Below are 22,482 nucleotides of genomic sequence, written 5' to 3'. Positions count from 1 at the left end.
GCTGCGTCCTCCGCGGCGCTTCCCAGCGCGCCGGATCCCGGGGAATTGCGCCAGACCCCGCCCCGCGCTGCCTCTGGGCTTGCTGGGACTTGTAGTCCGTCACGCCGGCCGGCCCGCGCGCGTGGGGTGCGCTCTGCGCTCGCGTCGCAGCGCGCTGGGCGGGCCCCGCGGGGCGCCGGGACGCCACTCCTGCGGGCCTATCTGCAAGCTATTCTTGACCGCCTTGGGCGCTCTCACTTGTTCCCACTGCCCGCTGCCAGCCCCCGCGCCAGGACACCGGGAAGGTGGCGTGCCAGCCCGCCCGCCCGCGCTTTTGTTTGCCGGCCGAGCTCTTGAGGAACCTCTGCGACTCTCGGGGTCCCCTCCCCCGTCTGTCAACTTTCCGCCTCCTTTTCTGAACCCAGCAGGAGAGTTGCTTCCCTTCCCGTGGGATACATGAGGGCCCTCGCTTCATCAATAAACTGAAGTTGAGGATGGGATGGTAAGCGGGACGGGATTCTATGGGGGCTTCTAGGCAGTCTTTCCCACGAAAATGTTGCACAACTGAGTTGTAGTCTCGAAGCTGCAGTCCTCGGAGCGCCGCTGCCTGTTCTGCCCTGGCCCCTTGCAGGCTCGCCCAACACTAACCCCTCTGAAGCTCAGCCCAGGAGACTATGAAGCTAGACCGCACTGCAGCTGAGAACTCATCCCAGCGGCTCCAAGTGAATAAGATTATTGTAGATTTTCAAGAATCCAGAGCGAGCCCAAGGCCCCAAAGGTCCAAGATCTGTGCACTACGGCAGAGTTCCTGTATCGCCATCCGGGGTATTTCATAAATAGCCCCACACCCCTGATTCAAGTGTCCTGTGTCTTACCTGGTTCAAATTCAAGCTAATGGGCAGTCCAGTGACCCAGGCACCCAAACTCTTGGATTTCTCTTCCAGATTTCAGTATCTTTTTCAGGCAGATGTATTGACCCTTTCGATAATTCAACCCTCCTTGTCCCTGACACGGCAGAGGCCTTGGCTTGTTCTGTACCTTGCCTCTGACTTTGCCCTTAGCAGTAACACTAAAAGAGATGGTGACATGTGGCTTCATCTACTGTTAGCAATTTGAAACCCCAACTCTGTGAAATGGTTCCAGGCCTCCCCTGCCCCACATCTGGCTTCTCAATCTCTTTTAGGGTTCTTCTTTACTTCTCTAAGCTCTAACTGTGGATGGCCCTGGGACTTGTCCTTAGACCCGTTCCGTTCTGTTTGTGTATCTTATGGCTTTGAATATCATAAGGAGCTTGATGATGCTGACTTGTATATCTCAAATCCAGATCTCAGCCCTGAGCACCAGACATCCTCCACCTGTCCCACCTCTTCTCACCCAGCACCCATGTAGTTTATCCCATGTTGGACAGCCTGTAGTCTCAGCACTCCAGAGACCGAAACAGGAGGATTGCTGTGATTTCAAGGCCAGCCTGGACTGAAGATGAGACCCTACCTTTAAAGATAAATAAGTGGGACATCTTTTGCATGCCTGTGAGCATCTTCCCATGTCAGTCCAAGACAGTACAGATCTTTGTTCACCAATCTGATAATTCAGTGTGGTCCTTTTGCCTCCTGTCCTCTTAAATCCCAGAATGTCAGCTCTGCCTTTGGAAGATCCAGAATCTTCTCACTTTCCACCACCCTGCAAAGGCTTGACTATCCAGCCTCTGAATTGCTGATGGAGAACTAACCTAGGGATCTGCCTCCTTCTGATTTCCTCACTGACCATTCTCAAGAGGGTAGTTCTGGTGAGCCTTGTAAGCCTAAGCATGGCTCTCCTCTGCTTAAAATCCTCCTCCAATGCTACCCTGCCTCCCTGGCTTCCAGAGCCCTCCTGGCTTGCACTCTTACCAAGAGCTAGGCAGAATCTCGATTTCCTTTCTTGTTTTGGGGGTTTTTGGTTGTTTGTTTGTTGTTGTTGTTGTTTTTATTTTGAAACTCACATAGCCCAGGGTGGCCTCCAACTTGCTATATAGCCAAGTTGACCTATATTTCTGATCCTCCTGCCTCCACCTCTCAAATTCAAAGATCGTAGACATGTACCACCAACACCTAGTGTATGCTATGCTGGGGACCAAACTCCAAGCTTTGTATATTCTGGGCAAGCACTCCATATCTGAGCTACATCTCCAGTGTGCATTCTCCTAAGCTTGTGAGTTGGCCTATCACAATCTCAAGGACCCTTTTAGAAGACACAGACTGCATCGTTCATAGCTACAGCAGTGAACAGAGTCGTGGTGGTCCCATAAACTGAATTCCAAGGGTTGCATCAGGGGCCAGGTGATACTGCGTGGCTCCAGGCAGTCAGAACTCTGAGCATAAGAGTCCATGTCCTTCAGAAAAGAGTCCTGAGTATAGATGGCCCATGTCAGAAGAGGAACTCTAGATTTCAGGGCCCACCGCCTTCTCTGGAGCTCAAGCTACCATTGGTAAAGCTCCCCAGGCCACAAGACTCAAACAGAAGATATTGAAGATCAAGGTGTCAGCAAGGTTGACTTCTATGGGGTCCCTCCTGAACTTGGAGATAAAAGTCTTCTCCCTGTGTTCCTTACCCAATGTCCTTTGTGTCTACATTCTAATCTCTTCATTGAATGACATCGGTCCTGTTAAATTGGGGCCAGCCCTATTGGCCTGTTCTTTACTTAACTGCCCTCAATATGTCCCATTCTAGGGTCATGGAGATAAGAACTTCAACATAGCATCTGAGGGACACAATTCAGCCACAAGAACCTCTCTCACCAGACCACCTCTGCTTCCACTTCGCCCCATCCTCTCCAGGCACACTGTCCTCCTTGCTGTCCTCCGAGGACAGTTGTCACCAGTCAGGAACATCTCCACTCAAAACCTACACCAGCTACATCGCTTCCTATGTGGATTCACTTGAAAACCACCCTCTCAGGATACCTTCCCTGACACCTTGTAGGAAGTGGTGTCCCTGTTCATGGCACTAGCGTCTCACCTCCTTGCGGGTAAAAAGAACACTGTGTTCTAAGGATGTCGCATTGGGACCCTGGAGCTGTCTTGTAAGCTCTGGAAGGGCCATAGCCCTGTCAATATGCTTGGGACTTTTGACCTTTGGAACTGTGGGATCATCAACTTCTATTTAACATCAAATTTATGCTAATGTTTCACAGCAGTACAGGGCACCAGTACACTTGCTTAGTTTTGTTCTTACCAGCTATCATATCTAGCTCACCACTCTACTTGCTTAACTTGAATGTAATGTCCCTGAGGGCTTATGATTCCATCTGTTTTATTCTCCATCCCATCCTCAGTCCCTGGAACAGTGCCTGATAGAGAGCAGGTGTCCAAGAAATGGCTTCCCCATCAGACTTCAATCACCATGAAGAGAGGGACCACCGGTCTCTTGGGCATTCTGCAGTGCCCAATGTAGAGGGCTGCCCTACTCACTACTCATCATTCCCAGCACATAGTCGCTAGATAAAGACTGGTCCAGTTACAATGGAAGCTCTCTTATCACTACCCCAGGAGTATTCATCAGGCTGTCACTACTGATTCCTCTCCTGTAAATACAGCCAAACACTGTGATTGTTCTTCATGTGATGGTCCTTCTAGACATTTCAAGTTGTGAGTGCAAGTCCCATGATGAGAATGAGCTGACTTTTAAAGTGGTCACTAGAAGTATCCAAAGTTGGGGCTTGTAGGGCTGGAGAGATGGCTCAGAGATCAAGAACACACACTACGCTGGGTAGTGGTGGCATGTGCCTTTAGTCCTGGCACTCAGGAGGCAGAGATAGATGGATCTCTGTGAGTTCAAGGTCAGCCGGGTCTACAGAGTTCTAAGACAGCCAGGGCTGTTACAAAGAGAAGCCCTGTCTCAAAAAAGCAAAACCCAAAAACAAAAACACATTCTGCTTTGCAGAAGACCCAAGTTCAGTTCCCAGAATCCATGTCAGGCAACTCGCAACCACCTGTAACTCCAGCTCCATGGCCCCTGATGCCATCTTCTGACCTCCATGGGCTCCTGTACCCACAAACACATGAATTTAAAATAATAAAAATAAATCTGGAACTTAAGAGAGCAAGCAAGGAAGGCAGAGAAGGAGTTGTTTAGGTTACGGTTCCAAGGTACTGTCCATGATGGCAGGGGAGACATGGCCGCACAAGAATGAGCCAGCTGCTCACATTGAGTCCACAGGAAGAAGGGGACTGGTATCCACCATAGATTTCTTCTCTTTATTCAGTCTGGGACCCCTGCCCATGCAGTGGTGCTACCTATATGTAGGGTGGGTCTTTCCCCCTCAGCCCAGTCTAGAAGCTCCCTCATAAACATGCCCAGAGGTTTGTCTCCTGAGTGATCTAGGTCCTGTCGAGAAGACATACCTGTGTTGTCCAAAGCTCAGCCAGGTGAATTGTGGCCTCTGTAAGGACAACTTCATAGGCACACTTTAAGTATTGAAATGTTCCCTTGAACACAGCTTCACATCCCTTCCTCCTACAGTATCTGCGAGGAGCATTTGAGAAATGCAGGCAGCCTCCTGTGTCTGGGGATTTTGCCGTACTACATCCGCTTCCCTGCACTTGACCTGGTTTTGTTCAGCTCCTTGCCACGCTCGGCTGAAGAGTGCTGAGACTCCTCTTTGACTGTGTGTGGCAATCATGTGAGCCTGGCATAGGTCTTGATGCCCAGTAATGGGAAGTGTCTTATGAAGGTTCCTGGTGGCCCTGGGGGAGAGGTCACAAGAGGAGAGGCAGGAGGAAGGAGAGTCCAGAGAGCAAAGAATTTCTTCTCAGGATTTTACCCCTGTCTGATGAAGCAACACCACAGGGGAGAGCAGAGCAATCGGCGTGCCTAGACGTTTGGTAGTTGACCCGAGACTGTATTGGTACCAGATGCCACATAATTGACACCCACAATCTCAGCAGCGCTGCATTGAACATTTGATCTGCACAGACTTCCTTCTGGATCGGTGGATGTAGTTAGTCTAGGCTCTGTCCCAGGAAGCCTTCTTCAAAGCCACGGATCTCTTGCAGCATTTGTTTTCTTAACCAGAAAAGACAGATTACAGCAGCTACAACCTTGGGTTATTACAGCAGAAAGAGTGGTGGTCAGCACCTCGAAGCCTGCACTCGCAACGGACTGAGGCAGGATTTGAATCCATAACTGTTTTACTCCACACTTTGACGGGAGGCCACAGAGAGCTGGTAACCATGTTTTCTTTACCTAAAACACCTCCAGTCACAGTGCACAGGAAAAACTTGGAGGTGAGATATGTGAGCTTGGAAACATTGACACTCAGAGTCTTGCAGACTCTTCCTCTATCTGTCTCTACCTCCAGCTTGCCCTTGACCACCATGATGTTGAAGAGGCCCAGCCTACCCAGAGAGAGCATGTGTGAAGACAAGCCTCTCTAGATGGTTCTGGCTCCAGTTCTTTCTGTTGATATCCACATACTGTGGGGACAAGCCATCCTGTCTGTGCCTCCTGTTTAACCCTGACTCACAGACACTCAGAGATAAGTGCTTATCAGAGGCTAACATTATTTAGAACACTTTAGACGCTACAATAACCTGATGTAATTTTTTCTTATTGTTGTTGAGATAGATCTCTAAAGCTAGCCCAAGCTAGTCAAACTCTGGCTCCTCCTGTCTCCACCTCCCAAGTGCTGGGATGATGCATATGCACCATTATACCCAGGTAATCCGCTCTAAATTTAGACACACTCGCAGGGTACCTGGAATGCTGTCAAATGCAGAAATGTGGTGTGTGTGTGTGACTATACTTGCAAATGGGTGTCCTCTTTACTTCTCCCATTTCTCAAGCTTTGCATGTTGTAAAGGTCCCTGGGATGTCTTCTCCCTGACCTCTGCTTGTCCTTTCCAGGCAGCCCGTGTTTGGGGGTCGTGGATCACCTGGAACCTCATTGCCAGATTCTCGTGCTTTCCCAGACTCAGGGACATAAACCCAAGGACACGTCTGTGGGTCAGCTCTTAACTTAAAATCAGCATGTCGACCGGCTGCAGGCCCTTCGGAGGGTCCGGTGGGATCTCGGCTTTTAGAGGCTGTGGAGAACTTGGCTTGTGGCCTTCCTCCATTGCTTTGCAAGCCCGCAAAGGTGAGAAAAGTCTTCCTGACCACACAGTCACTCTGACCCCTTCCTTCTCCTCCATCCCCCACTTCTTCAGGACACTCAGGAGTGGATGGAGCCCAGGAGGATAATTCAGGCTCATCTCTCCACTTCAAGGTCATCGGAATTAGCACTTTTAATTCCACCTGCCTCCTAGACTGCCCTTTGCCACAGAAGGTAACACAAGGCGGGGCTCCAGAGGGGCTGGGCCAGGACATCTGTGGAGAACGGGCCCACTGTTCTGTCCATGACACATTAATAAACTCTCCCCTATCTGTTACAGATCTTGGATTTATAGATCAGAACTGGAGCTGCACGAAAACACACAACCAGAAAAATATTCCAAAGAAACACTGGGCTGCCGGATTAGTCTAGAGCCAGCTACAGTAACCTCTGTGGGGTCTCTTCAGCTTTGTGTGACCTGATGGGTCAGCCACCGCTACCTTGTTCAGACTCTCCCTCCAGGACCTTGTGTCCCACCCAAGACTGACAGGGTCAGAGCACAGGTGGGCATTATTAGTTTGTGATGCTTCGTTCTATGTCACTGTTGTGTTACTTTGTTTATTATTATTGTATATGTGCATAATGTGGGCTGAGGGGCACATGTGAGCCGTGAGGCCAGCATGCCACCGCCAGAGTGTAGAGGTCAGAGGACGGCTTCGTTCTCTCTGCTGCTTCTGCTTCCACCTTTATGTGGCTTCCGGGTGTTGAACTCAGGCCGCCAGGCTTTGCACCACAAGCACTTTGCCTGCAGAGCCGGTTCACCAGGCCGGTCTTTATTTATATCTTTTGAGGTCTTGTGTGTCCATGGCTGGTCTTGAGTTCACTGTGTAGCAGAGGATGACCTTGAACTTCTGAACCTCCTGCCCCAAGCTCCAAGTGCTATGATTATAGGCGCGTGTCACGATTCCTAACTCTGATGTCTTACCTCATTTGCACTGATGTTTTTAGGCCAGCGCTTATTTTTAAGGACACAAAGACTGCCTTCCTGCCATGTAAACAGTAGGCAGCAATACTGCTTAGTGTAAGATTATTTTTTCAAAGACTTTCACGTTAATGGACCAGCTGTAAGATTGATTTAACGGGCTACTTTGTTGTTGAACATCCCTAACCCAAAAATCCCAGGGTGGAAATTCTCCAAAATCCAAACCTCTGCAAGCGCCAAATATTATTTAAAGTGACCTCCAAGCCATATGAAGTTATCGCGAAGCGCTGTGTTCCAGGTACCACTATGATTATCCACAAGAGCCCTTTATAAGAGTCTGTGCCATACTTCTCTCATAGAAGTAAGGGTGGGAAGGACCATTAGACCCTCACCTCCAATTCCAGTGCCTCTCTCCCTTCTGCACCCCTGACCCAGCTGCATGTAATGCTGTCCCAGTCATCTTGGGAGGTGCTGGAGTATACAGAGGTTCACTGAAGGGGGCTTCACCCATGCAGCTTGCTGGAGGTCATCGCCCATGCTGAGATGAGATGGGACTTTCAAGTGATACAGCTGTGTGGGGTCGCTCACACTCCTGTAAGCAAGCCCTGGCCAGTGCTCCTTTAAAATAAGTCCCATAAACTCACCCATTCACCAAGCTGGACTCGGATGGACTCACTTCTGTCAATCATTGATGCCCTGTCTAGGGTGAAAGGACATTTCTTCATGTCTCCAAGAAAAGGTAATGCAACAGAAAGGTATGCAAAGGACCAATGTGTGTTATGCTTATCTGTGGGTCCATCCTTCAGATTTCTCACTACACAAAAACAAAACTATCCCAAGTTCAGGAAAATCATAAACACATCTGGGGTCACAGGCACTTTGGGTGAAAGATGTTTAATCTACATGGCTTTATCAAGATTTTCAAATCTCATTGCAACTACAGATGATCCCCAGTTGAAATCCAAGTCTTATTCTTCCAAATGGCACTAAAATAAAGGTGGGTTTCTGAAGGACCCTTAGCTTTGGGGTGATAAGAGTGGCAGAGGGCTAGTTAGAGTCAGGATGGGTGGGTGTCAAGGGGTGACAGAACACTGGACGTTGTTTGGCTTGGAAATCCCTCAGTCCTGGCCATATGCTCATGGCCATCTCATAGCTGACCTCCACCCTCAGGATCCAGTTTCTACCTCTTCCTTCCCCTCTTCTTTCCTGAGAGTATACACACCTTTCCAGCCCTCCAGGGTTATCAGGAAGGAAGTTGACCCAAGACGTGGCAAGTTATAATGAAGAGTGGAGGGGTAGCTCCAGAGTTTTCCTAGATTAAAGAGCACTATTCAGAGATGACCAGACGAGTCTTGATTCTTTGCTAGGCTAGAAAAACATCTGTATCTGTTGGGGGAGGGGACCAGATGAGATAGGGCCATAAAGGAGGCTGGGTGGTCAGTGCAGCTCAGGGGGTAGGACAGCTTTGTCCAGGGATATCGAGTGCTCTCTGGAAGACTGGTGTTGCGTGAAGACAGAAGCTCAAAGGCATCCTGCTTCTCGGGAGACAGACAGACAGAAAGCCCCCACTGAAGCGTGAATTTAATTAGTCTTATTAAATAAAAAACTAGAGTCAGATATCGAGGCTGAAAGCTGAAAGATCAGAGCAGCAGAGCAACCAGCCACTAGGAATCTTCTTACATCTACAAAATAAAATCTCAGACCAAAAGGCCAGGGGATGGGGAGTGGGGGGGTGGATCCTGTCTCTACGAATCCTCAGACTGAATGGCAGAGATCCTGTCTCCACCCGCCTTATAGTCCTGTCTCCACCTCCCAAGTGCTGGGATTAAAGGTGTCAGCCTCCACTGCCTGGCTGTTTCTCTTTTAGACTGGTTCAATCTCTTGTAGCCCAGGGTAGCCTTGAACTCCTGATCTTCCTGCTTCCTCCTCCCAAGTGCTGGGATTAAAGGCGTGTGCCACCATGGCCTGGCCTCTATGGTTAACTAATGGTAGCTCTGCCCTCTGGTCTCAAGGCAAGCTTTAGTTGTCATACACAAACAAAATATACAACACCCCACTGCCTTCTGCCAGACTCTGCTAAGCATCTATTGTGGAGTCTCCAAGTTTTATCTGCTTCCTGCTGCTGTTGTAAGATGTGACCACAAACAGTAACATAAAGAAATGTGTGCTGATTATCTTCGTGCTCTGAGGATGTCAGAAGTGGATCCTCCTGGGCTGAAGTCCTGGTGCCAGCAACACTGCCCTCCTTTCCAGAGGCTCCAGGGGGCAACTGCTTCCTCTGCTTTCAGCTTTGGGAGACACCTACATTCCTTGGCACTTGGTCTGCCCACTACCTTCAGAGCATCTGAGCATCTTCAGATGTCTCCCTGCATCCCTTGCTCACTCAAAAGAACCCTGGTGAGTTACAGGGAAGGCCCTCAGGAACTCCCAGATAATCTCCCCATCACAAGACCTTTAATTTGGGTGGGAGGATGTAGCTCAGTTGGTAAAGCGCTTGCCTAGCATGCATGAAGCCTTGGATTTGATCACTAGCATAAAATAGATGTACGGTGCACACTTATACTTAGCACCCAGAAAGTGGAGGCAGGAAGATCAGGAGTTCAAGATCATCCTCAGCCATGTAGTGAGTTCAGTCTGGGCTACATGAAAACTTGTCTCAAAAAAAAAAAAAAAAGAAGAAGAAAGAAATTTTTTTTGTAAAATTTATTTTTACTTTAGATCAACAGCTGTGGAGCCTGCATGGGACTGGACTAGGCCCTCTGCATAGCGAGACAGTTGTGTAGCTTGATCTGCTTAAGGGGCCCCCTGGCAGGAGGATCAGAATCCATCCCTGGTGCATGAGGGAGCTTTTTGAAGCCCACTACCTATGATGGGACACCTTGCACAGCCTTGAGGCAGGGGGAGGGGCTTGGACCTGCCTCCATTGAATGTACCTCCCCATGGGAGGCCTTACCTTCTTGTAGGAGGGAGTGGGGAGGGGCGTTTGGAGAGGGAGGCTGGAAGAACAGGAGAAGGAAAGAGGGGGATCTTTGATTGGTATGTAAAATGGCTAAAAAAAATGTCTTAACTAAAAAAAGAAAATATGAAAAATTTATTTTTACTTGTAAATTTGCATGTGTGCACCTGAATGCATATGTATGCATGATTTGTGTTTATATGTGTGTATGTATATATGCTGTGTGTATATGTGTGCATGTGTGTATGTATATATACTGTGTGTATATGTGTGTATGTATATATGTGTATGTATATATGCTGTGTGTATATGTATATATATGCTGTGTGTATATGTGTGCATGTGTGTATGTATATATACTGTGTGTATATGTGTGTATGTATATATGCTGTGTGTATATGTGTGTATATGTATATATGCTGTGTGTATATGTGTGTATGTATATATGCTGTGTGTATATGTATATATATGCTGTGTGTATATGTGTGCATGTGTGTATGTATATATACTGTGTGTATATGTGTGTATGTATTCTGCACCTGATGTACAGAAAAAAGAATTTCCACAACTCTATTAGTGTGTATGGCTATAAACATCCACCATAAACACCGCTGAAAACCCATGGCAGGTTTGAGTGTGTGGATTAGAAGTGATGCTCACCACCCCAGGAAGCTGAAAGCAACAGAGACCATTCTGCTTTCTGTCACTTCATGCAAGTGTAAGCAGAGTCACACAGTGTTGGGCCTTCTGTGACTGCCTTTCTTCATTTAGCACCATGTCCCCTGGGGCCCCTTTGTGTTGCAGCCTGGGAAGAACACCTTTGGAAGGCTGTCTGATACTGTACTGTATGCAGATACCATGCTGAAATAATTCATCTGTCCCAGGCAAGAGCATTGCCTCTGCCTTTTGGCTCTAGTGATCCTGTAGCTCTGAACACAGATATGCAAACATCACTTTCAGGTCCTGCTCTCAGTCCTTTATTGTTGAGTAAGTCCATAAGGTCAGGGTGACAGCTCCAAAGATTCATACCCTAAAGAAGCTAGCTAGAGAAAATCACAGTGAGGATGCTATGGGAAGGATCATAGCATCCATTTATTTATCTGTTTTTCTTGCTATATAAAACAGTCTGGCTTCAAAATCACAGAGATCTCCCTCTGCCTCTACCTCCAGAGTCCTGAAGGTGTGCAACACCTTACCCAGCCTCTCAGCATCCTTTAAAAACAGCAGTGAGAACAGAGGCCTCACAGGTCCAATGATGGGTCACTTTCCCACAGTGCCTGGGGGGCAGACCAGGAGCAGGTAGCCTGAGACTGGGAAGCTACCGACCACTGAGCCAGCATGGATGACACAGAGCAGAGGTGAGCCTATGGTTAAGAAGAGGGAGGGGCCACAAAGAGATTACAGTGCAGCTTGTCAGTGTCTTTCTCTGGTTGGATAAGAACATAGCCACCCAGGATCTGTTTTCCCACAAAGTTTTCCTGAGTCAGCTGCTGGGTCCCGCCCCCCCCCTGCTCTTTCCGAGTGAAGGTGCTAGGCAAGGACACCTCATTCTTCAAGCCACCTCCTCAGTCCTCCTTCTGCATGTGTCATAAAGACACTGGTCTCTGTTGCTTTCAGCTTCCTGGGGTGGTGAGCGCCACTTCTAATCCACACACTCAAACCCGCAATGGGTTTTCAGCGGTGTTTATGGTGGATGTTTATAGCCACACACACTAACGGAGTTGTAGAAATTTTTTTCTCTGTACATCAAGTGCAAAATACATGACGGTTTTCAGCCCCTGAATCTTTCTCCCATAAAAGGGAAGATTAATTTGCTTGCACACATTCTGAGAGCTGATTAAAAAGCTGGTTTTATACATGTAGCTTTGGCTGATGAGCAAATTAGACATTGAGAAATCAGATGCAAATGAGGAGTTTACAGACACTTTTGAAATTATATAATCGCCTCCCAGATTGTGTGAAAACCAGAAAATGGTTTAGACCCGGCCTATGGAAGTGGCTAAAAGAGGGTTTCTAAATGTTTATCAGCTTTATTTTTTATTGCATTTGTTGTATATATTACATTCATTTATTTGTGTATGTGTGTGTGTACACATGGGAAGTCAAAAGGCAACTTTGGGGGGTTCACTACTGCCTTCCATCACATGGGTTCTGGGAATCAAACTCGGGTCTCCAGCCTTTGCTGCAAGCACCTTCACCCACGGAGCCATCTTATTGGCCCTTGTCGCAGATTTTTAAAGTATCTTTGGAATTTAGGGTTTTTTTTTGGGGGGGGGGGTGTTTTCTCTCTTAGATTACCTGCCACAATATCTTGGGGGCTCTTGTGAAGTTTTAGGTTTAATGCATCCAGTGAATGGTTCTTTCAATGGACCCTCTGAACAGATTATGCAAAAAAAAAAAAAAAAACCAAAAAGATCTCTTTTCTATTTTTCAATTTTTCACAGGAAAATACACAGTCTAAATGCAGATCCAGTGCAAATGTTTATGGAATGGCCCCTGAATGCTAGTTGTCAGTTACCATTTGTGACTCCAGGGAGGCTGGTGTCATCCACAGTGATCCACATCTCAAAGACAAGGAGAGCCAGACAGGGATGGCACAGCTCAGGTCTCAGGTGTGCATCCAGGTGCCTTTTCCCTAAATACCGGACTGCTCCTGATTTTATGAATGACAGGGACGGCTTTTTCTGTGTGACGGCAGTACTGTTCAGAAGGTGCGTTTGATAGACGAGCCTGGCTCCTTCAGGCACCAGGTAATAAGCATGTGCATTGCCTTCGCTCTTGCCTTCTCCCAAGGCAGTGTTTTTTCACTGAGTTTTATGACCCATCCAGCTCAACCTTCCAGCTAAGGGCAGAACCCCTTCTGCTGGGGCTGAGTGGGCATGACAGAGGGCCCGCCAGCACATGCCCACTGGGACCCTCATCCAAGAGGGGCTGGCTCCAGTTTCCCAAGGATACCAAGACTCACCATTGTTCACAGCACTTAAATCAAATGGTGGGGTGTTTGCCTGGGATTTGTTTACACTCTCCCACATACTGCCAATCATCTCTAGACATATGATACCTAACACAATGGGAATGCTTTAGAAATAGCTATTAGAGGCCTCAGCAGACTCGAGACCCATCTGGGCTGCATAAGACCCTGTCTCAGAACAATAGCTGCGACTCTGCATCGTTTGGGGAACAAAGACAAGAAAGAAGTTTGCAGCATTTCACACACAATCACAAGCTAACCACACAGTCCACAGAGACTCCTGGAGAGGGAAACGACTGCTGGTCCTGTCTGCACGACAGATTGACCGTAGTGCTCGGCATGTGGAAAATTCAGATTTAATTTTCTGCAATTTTTTTCCGTGTGTGTGTGTGTGTGTGTGTGTGTGTGTGTGTGTGTGTGTGTCTGTCTGTCTGTCTGTCTGTCTGTCTGTCTTGCTTCCTGGGTGGCTGGCTGGTATCTCCTTGACTCCACCCTCCTTCTTCCCATCATTCTTTCCTGCCTAACTTCCTGCCCAGCTACCGGCCTGTCAGCGTTTTTATTAACCAGTGAGAGTAATACATATTCATAATATAGAAAAGGATTGTTCCCCAGCGTGTGTGTGTGTGTGTGTGTGTGTGTGTGTGTGTGTGTGTGTGTGTGTATGTTGAACTCATGGTACAGAATGCTGACTCTGGTGTTTTGTGGCTCTGTCATCATCTCTGGGTGTCACCCACTTGGGACAGTTCTGTAAAGACTCGGAGTCAGGGCTGATGCAGATCGGTGAGGAAGAGAGCGCTCTGCTTTCTCTCTCACTCCCTCTCTCTAGTTCTAGCCTGCTTTCCTCCACTGGCTCCTGTACACTGCAGCCTCCTAGCCTCCTGTCCAGGCCAAACCCTTTCTTTCTGTTCTCTGTTCAGCAAGTCCAGAGCCCAGCTTCAGGGATCCTTTGTTTCTCCTCTAGAAGCTTCCCAGCTGGCCCATCTGTAGCTGGAAAGTTTCTCTTCAGGTCCCTCCTAGCCCCCGCAGTCCCGCAGCCCACTTATAAAATAATCACTCAGAAGCTTATATTACTTATAAACTGTATGGCCATGGCTCAGGCTTCTTGTTATCTAGTTTTTATATCTTAAATTAACCCATTTCTATTAATCTATAAGTTGCCACGTGGCTTGTGGCTTACTGGTATCTTAATATCTGCTTCTCATGGCGGCAGCTAGCAGCATCTCCTCCTCAGCCCTGTTCCCAGAATTCTCCTCTCTCTTTGTCCCGCCTATACTTCCTGCCTGGCTACTGGCCAATCAGCATTTTTATTTATCAATCAATCATCCACAGCACCCATCCTCTGTCCATCTCTGGGCTACAGAAAGAAGAAAGTCTTATAACTGCAGGGGAGTCCTGGGTAAGTACAAGGAGTAGGGGTACACCCACGTGGGTCACCCTAGCTACACCCCAATTTTCTATCACCTGGATAAAGGCCATACATTCCTGTGCCTCCATTTCCTCCCTTGAAACATGTCATCAGGACCACAGGCCCTGTGGGCCATGCTGCGTGGGACTAGTCACAGGAGCCTTGTGTAAAGACAGACTCTGACCACATAGATCTGGGCGAGGGCCTGAGATCCTGTGCTTTGCAATGCCAGGAGAAGTTATCTGGCCATCTGCTGCTCTCATGATGAGCAGAGAGCAATAGTGACCCTGTCTACTGGCCTGTCCATTAGACAACATGGTATGGGTGCAGGTCCTGGAGTTTACACACAGCTGTCCCTGGGAACAATTAAATTTCTCCATAGAGGCCATGTTGATGGTAAAGTACCCATGTAGCATGCAGGAGGCCTTCTATCCCAAACACTGAACAAAATAAAACAAAACAACACCCCCAAATCAAAAACAAACAAACAAACAACAAAAACAAAGAAAATGTTTTAAAACATTTTAGACAGGGCTGGGCAGGTGACTCAGTGGTTAAGAGCACTTGCTGATCTTGCGGAGGACCTAGATTCTGTTCCCAGCACCCATATGGCTACTCACAATTCCAGTTCCAAGGGATCTGATGCTCTCTTGTGGCCTCTATGGGCACCAGGCATGCACATAGTGCACAGATGTATATGCAAGCAAAACTCCCACACACAGAAAAATAAAACTTAAAAAAACAACTTTAAGCCATAGTTCTCTATTCAAGGATGCCAACTGTGTATATATATATATTAAAGAGGCATCTCCTCAGTTTTATTGTTAGTGTTTTACTTTGTTTTGAGACAGTGTCTCATGTAGTCCAGGCTAGCTTTAAACTTACTATGTGGTGGCTGGACTTGAATTGACCCCCATCTTCCTGCCTTGGCATCCAAATGCTGGCATTGTATGTGTGTGCCACCACACCCCAGATAAGTCCCTCAGAGTTGTTTAGAAATGAGTTAATTCCTGTTTCTTTCCCTTACACTTTCCTATGTTCCAAAGGTCTTGACTATGGCACCTCTGTATACTGCTTGCATAATTTTTTTTTGTTTTTTTGTTTTTTTGTTTTTGTTTTTCGAGACAAGGTTTCTCTGTGTTTCAAGGTTTCAAGTTTTAGTGCTTGTCCTGGATCTTGCTCTGTAGACCAGGCTGGCCTCGAACTCACAGAGCCTGGCTCTGCCTCCTGAGTGCTGGGATTAACGGCGTGTGCCACCGCTGCTCAGCTGCTTACATAATTTTTAGAGGCAGGAAGTCACGCTCAGATTGATAAGGTCAGATGTTCCCAGCAGGCCAGTGTGTGTGGTACCCCCAGATAAATGAAGAAAACAGAGGAAGAGTGGCCAGTGGTGCAGGACCCATGGTGGACCAGGGCTCTGTCTAAGAAACTACCTAGTCTAACCACTAACCATGGCCCTGTGATTCAGATTCCGGTTCAGACACATTAGCTGCCTGTCTTGTGGGGACTTCCATCCTATTTAGGTTTTGGATTCCCCCTCTGCAAAAACGAAGCCTCTAAAATCCCAATCCTGTATGATGTTCTGGTATTTTTGGGAAAAGGACCCCTCTCACGATCTCATCACAACATCGGAAACTTAATTCTCACACACACACACAAATGGTATTTCACACTTGTTCTCACACACCATGAACAGCTAATGGAGGCTGGGGACACTGTCCTCTGCAGTCTGATTTTCTTTTCCACAGTAGTGGCATGTCTAGGCTAACCTGGGTCTAGGCTAAACATGGGGTCATGAACTAGTCAACCAGTAAGTAGCTGTTGAGCAAAGACTCTCTGTGACACAGTGTACTGGAAATTCAGGACACCAGATTAAAAGAAATGCAGTCACTTCCTTCTCAGAGCGGTCAGGGTGGGCAGAGTGCAAGTTAATACCTCCTCATCATTAATTAACTGACTTCAAGGGTGGACTCCAAGGACTCGAGGTAAGCCACGCTTTACCTTGGCTGTGGTGTCTGCAGCCCACGGATCTGGGCCACATTTTCCTCTTCCTGTCTCCTTAGTTCATTCATTTATTACCCAGCAGTACTTGAATTTCCCTTTGACCTTGACCTTTATAAGCTGAACTCCAGAAACACGCTTTGAGAAGTTGGTGAAGGCTTGGTAGGGCTTACGTGTTTGTTTCGAGGGCGCAGGGGGGGGGGGGGGGAGAAATCCTGATGAAGAATAGTCCTGAAAGCCTGGGGTGGTAGAGCATGGATCTTTTGTCTCTGAGGGAAGAGACAGAGGTGGGAGAGATTAGTAATGGGCAGCAGATCTAAAACTAGTAAGGAAAGCAGTGTGACTAATAGGAAAGTCTCATTAAATTTTACTGTATGGCACCCTTCACTCTCCATATAAAACCAGCAAAGTCCACATTACATGCACATGCGTTGGATCTGAGTGTGGATTTTTTGGGAGGGGGAGTGTTGAGGGGGTGGTAGAGCAGTTGACATCACTTGGAGATCCTACCTCCTACAGCTGTGGATGTAAAGACTGTCCAAGCTAGGGTCCTGCCTCGCCATGCTTGCTAGAGTGGCCCCCGTGTTAGTTAGAGTGTTGTTCCACACGCGGACGTCCAGGGCCTCAGAGAACAACACGTGGGTGAGGGCCCAGAGACAAGCTCACTGTATTTTAACTTGAAGTAAAGACCCCTTGATGAAAATAGACAGGGGGCTCACTGTGATGGGGGTAGGGGGTGGAATCAGTGATGCAAAGTGAACCAGCCTTATGGATCTGGCTCCTCTGAACTCTGCTTCTGCCACTGTATCACCTGTCTTCTGAGTGCTAGAGACATCAGTAGGCCAGTCATGGCCATGACAGAGTCTGAAGCAGGATCTGTCATTCCAGATCCTAATGGTGTTCAAGTCTAGCTACGATCCAAATAGATCAGAGAGGGCGGAAACTTGAGTGACAGATAATTGCCTCATTTCTGATGTCCCTCAGCTGAGCCCACATTAGTGCTCATACTACAAAAGGGCAGGCCTGAATCAGTCACCTGGTCTCAATGGGGTCTTCAGCATCGTCTCAAATTGTCCCCCATCTGCATGAAGACGCAGAGCTTTGGTCCCTCTGCATGCTGCACACAGGGTTCTCGGCAGAGCAGGGGCTAATGTGAATCTTTGGACAGATCTGGCCTCAGATGGCCCTGGAGCTTCATTAGTGGGCAGTCAATAATGGTTGCCTGGATTTTGTCCCTCTCCAGATTTAGACATGGAAGCCCCAACTAACGCTCAATGTGACTGTATTTGGATGTAGGGCTTTGGGGAGGCACTTAAAATTAAATGAGGTCACCAGAGGAAAGTACCTGAGATGAAGTGGGGTCTCATTCTTTCTGTGGATGCACACACCAGGAAAAAGCCATGTGAAGACAGCAGGAAGGTGGTGAGCTGTAAGCCAAAAGGAATCCTTAACAGAGCACAACCCGTGTTAGTGCCCTCACCTAAAACTTCCAGGGATAGAGATAGTTCAGTATGTAAAATGCTTCGGTTCAATCCCCAGAACCTGAGTTCGATTCCCTAGAACCCACATTAAAAAAAAAAAAATCTGGGCAAAGGGCCAGACATAATGGTGCATGTCTCTAATCCCAGCATTCCAGAAGCAAAGCCCACTCACGCGCGCGCGCGCGCGCGCGCGCACACACACACACACACACACACACACACACGGTGGTATAGACTTGCAATCCAAGTGTGCTGGGGGTGGAGACAGGTGTCTCCCTGGGGGCTTACTGGCCAACCAGTTAGCCTAATGGGCAAGCCCCAGAACAGTGAAAGGACCCTGTTGTAAAAAACAAACAAACAAACAAACACAAAGCCGATGCTATCTGAGAAAGAACTCCTGAGGTTGACCTCCAGACTTCACACTGGCATGCAAACACATGAATGCGCACACACACATGCACACACAGACTTCTAGCCTTCAGGAGCATGTAAAATATAAAGTAAATCTCTGGGCTGTTTTTTGTTTGTTTTTCGAGACAGGGTTTCTCTGTGTAGTTTTGGTGCCTGTCCTGGATCTCATTCTGTAGAGCAAGCTGGCCTCGAACTCACAGAGATTCACCTAGCTCTGCCTCCTGAGTGCTGGGATTAAAGGCATGTGCCACCACCACCCAGCTTTAATTTCTGGTTTTTAAGCCATCCAATCTACAGTATTTTGTTATAGCCACTGGGGCTAAGACAGCTTTTCTGGCTTCCTAGCTCCCATCCTCCCAGCACCTCGTGGTCATTAAACACAACTATACCCTGACTGGCAAGCACTGGGGCAACATGCTGGGAAAATGTTTATCGTTTTGGCCTTGCAATTCCAGTCTTGAGCCTTTTTAGAAAGTCATTTCAATGCAGGAAAGAACCCGCAGGGCTTGGTTTGTCTTACAGATTATCCCATCAGAGGGCTATGACGATATTGTGTTTTACTACAACAGGGAACCATGTCTGTGTGGTGAATATGGTATAGAAAAACTACAACCACGAGGCTTACATATCTACCCTGGTTAGTTTTTATTGTCTAAGTGATAGAGTGTCCTGCTTAGCTTTTCACTGTCAACTTGACACCATCTAGAGTCACCTCTGAAGATGGAACCTCAACTGTAGAATTCTCATCAGATTGACCTGTGGGCATGTCTCTGGGGGAATTTTCTTGATTGTTAATTGATATAGGGCGCAGCCCACTGGGCAGAGCTCCATCCCCTGAGTAGGTAGGTGGTCCCTGGCTGTATAAGAAAGACAGCTGAGCACGGGCCAGGGAGAAACCAGTAAGCAGCTTTGTCCATGTTTTCTGCTTTCAGTTCCTGCCATGACTTTTCTTAATGCTGGACTGAGACCTGGAAGTGTAAGTGGAAATAAACCCTTTCCTCCCTAAATTGCTTTAGGTCATGTTTATCACAGCAACGTTTAAAGCAAACCAGAACCGTGTCAACGTGGAAATGTGTTGTATAGGTTTGAAAAAGAAAAAGTGCTACCTTTCGTGAACATTTTAATAAAATAATGTGATAAGTATGTACCCATACAACGGACATAGAAAGAATATGATACAATACAATTTACCCAGGGAGATGGAATATTGCGGAATTTTCAATATGTCCACTGCTGGAGGTTCATCAGAGAACACAGCACACCCACTCTGTGGAGGATCTTCAATAGGATCTCTCTTCAAGCACACTTCTCTTCCAGGAGTTCCTGTACTCACAAGGCATCATCCCCAGTCCCAAGGTTTCCATTTTCCCATAAAAGAGAATACCTCCTGTCCAGGTCCCTGTCCTCCATCTCAGCATAAACAGCTGTCTCCATCCTCAGCACCTGGTCCCTAACTGCACACCTGGTGAATGAAAAACCTCCATCAAGCCCACAGTCAAGACCAAGTGTGACTTTCCTCAGTGCTGTGCTGGCCAGCCATTCTGCTAGCAGGTGTCACATGGCTGGCTCTTCATGACAACATTCCCTGGAACCAGATCCTTCTCTGAGCCAGCTCCAGATCCTCTGTCGCAGATGAGGTGGCTCAGGTTGCATATCAGGACCCTGGTTTCTGTTCACTGTGTGGGCTGGGGGCAACTCCATCGCCCAGGCCAGGATTCCCATGTTATCTTCATACACTTCTCAAGTACACACAGTCCTCTCAGGGTTACATTTATTCAGGAGATAACTGTTTTCTATTTATATAGCACCTTCATCCATTTTTGAAAACGTTTTCTTTTTTATGTCAACAAATGAAAAAGCAAATGTTGAGGGGGAGAACAGAAAGCGTACACACACACACACACACACACACACACACACACACACACACACACACACAATCTAAAGAGGAAAACAAAACATTATTCCTGTCCAGAAGGTTTACTCATCTAGAATAACTATTCTTGAGTTCCTTTGTGTCTGCCTATCTTATCTGCATATATGCAAAATATATATGAATATTCTGTAGGTCTTGCCAAGTTAGTATTGTGCTGGGTACTGTTTATATTTTTTTCACTTTTTTTGGGGGGGTAACTGACATATTTGGGGGACTTTACATATTAGCATGTTCTCTCTCTCTGTCTCTCTCTCATTTGTTTGACAGATTCTTACTCTGTAGCCCAAGCTGGCCTCAAACTCTCAATCTTCCTCAGCCCCAGAGGAGCTAAGATCGAGGCATACACTACCACTATGCCTGGCACACACACAAATGTGTCATGGAAACATTGGACTTCCACCGTATCACTACAACTGAGTTTTTTGTTCCATTATGCTTTGTTGGCAGTACTGGGGATTGAATCTAGGACCTCATGAATGCTAGGCAAGCACTCTAACCACTGAACAACAGCCTCAGCCCTAGTATTTTTAGACAGGATCTTATTCTGTAGTCCAGGCTGGTCGATAACTCCTGGTCCTCCTACAGAGTGTTGTGTTCACAGGTGTGCATCAGCACACCTGACTTGTTGGGTTGTGACAGGTGACATCGTAGGGTAACCATTCTGTGAATAGAACCGTAGGTACCCAGGAGTATCTTTGTAGCTCACATTCCTTTTCTAAACATCTAACTAACTGGTTAATTTTGTTGCTGTTGTTTTAAATAAGGGTTCACTCTGTAGCCCAGGCTGGCCTCAAACTCAAGGGCAATCCTCCAGTCTCACTCTTCTGAGTCCTGGCTTTAGGGTCATGTTCCACCACATCTGGCTTTACAAGTAAATTTATTTACTTTTGAATGGAGCCCTTCATGGTGGTACACAGATTGAATGCCAGCACTTGAGAGCATGAGCAGAACAGCTTGATCTACATATTGAGTTCCAGGATAGCCACGGCTACATTGTGAGGCCCTGTCTCAAACAAATAACTCACATAATTTTTGTTACATTTTATTTATTTATTTTGCATAAATATCTGTGTATAGGCATGTGCACATGCCACAGTGAACATCTGGAGGCCAGAGGACAATTTTCAGTAATTTCTCTCCTTCCACCATGTGGGTGCAGGCGATCAAACTGCAATCCAGGTCATCGGGTTTGATGGAAGGCACCTTAACCCCATGACCTTATAGGATGAATTTTTAATGTTAGAAAAACTGAGTCTAAGGTACCCTGCATTTTAATCTGGCTTCTGCTGGCACTGCTCCCAGAGAGGTTACTGTAGTGTACTGTACCAGCAAAGTGTGAACCTGCCAGGCTCCCCACACTCCAGCTAAGCACACACAGATCGTGTATGAGTGACCTCATCCGTGACTTAATGATGGCACCGTCATTATGTAATTTGCATTTCCCCAATTATGATGGAAGTTAAGCACCATTTAATGTAATTATATATTTGTTGGCCATTTATATCTGTGGCTCTATGAAGGGCTTTCTCCTTTTCTAATTATTTTATTAAGGAAATTAGCTTCTTATCTGGTTATAGGTTGTAGATCTACCCTTGGTTTTCCTTGTAAATCTTCACTATTTGAAACTTTATTTTTTTTTACAATAAACATTTAAAATTGTGTACCTATCAAGTTGAATAATTCTGCCCTGGTTTCTAGCTCTTTTGCTGTTTTTAGAGAATTCTTCATTCCAAAATTCTAAAGATCTGTATTCATTTCTCCTACTGCTTAGTAAAGTCCACAGATGAAACCTTCCAAGAGTTGAACCACTTAGGGCAGCTTAGGTGAATAGAAACATGATGATGGACATGCCCTGCATGGTCCAATTTTGTAGCCACCAGCCACAGCCACATGTGACTCTTAGACACTTGAACTGTGGCTGTCCTAACAGAATAAAGCAGTATTTGCCTTTGTTTTTTTAATTTTAATTTAAGCTTAAGCATGAGACTACTGCCTAATTTTAATTTTTAAAAAATATTTATTTATTTTATGTGTATGAGTATTTTGTCTGCATGTATGTCTGTGCATCATGTGTGTGCCTGGTGCCCTTGGGGGCCAGAAGAGGCTGTGGGATTCCTATAATTGGAGTTTCAAAAGGTAATGAGCTGTCCTACAGGTGCTAGGAATCGAACCCGGGTCCTCTGGAAGAACAGCGAGTGCTCTTAACCACTGTGCTGATTGATTTTATGTCACCTTGACACAAGAGTTATCGGAAAGAAGGGACCTTCAGTTGAGGAAATGCCTCCAGAAG

The 22,482-nt window shown here is 46.9% G+C and overlaps 1 long non-coding RNA gene across 1 annotated transcript; it reads left to right on the top strand.

The window, feature by feature from the left end:
• Positions 1-203: 203 nt before the first annotated feature.
• LOC143268261 (uncharacterized) lies at positions 204-9,559 on the top strand. Its single transcript, XR_013043972.1, has 3 exons — positions 204-481; positions 5,863-6,283; positions 6,390-9,559. It is a non-coding gene; the product is annotated as an uncharacterized LOC143268261 (long non-coding RNA).
• The last annotated feature ends 12,923 nt before the right edge of the window (positions 9,560-22,482 follow it).

The sequence above is a fragment of the Peromyscus maniculatus genome, chromosome 13 (assembly GCF_049852395.1).
Source record: "Peromyscus maniculatus bairdii isolate BWxNUB_F1_BW_parent chromosome 13, HU_Pman_BW_mat_3.1, whole genome shotgun sequence".
NCBI classification, from domain to species: Eukaryota; Metazoa; Chordata; class Mammalia; order Rodentia; family Cricetidae; genus Peromyscus; species Peromyscus maniculatus.
Note: the sequence above shows the minus strand (reverse complement) of the source record. Positions and strands in the feature narration are given on the sequence as shown.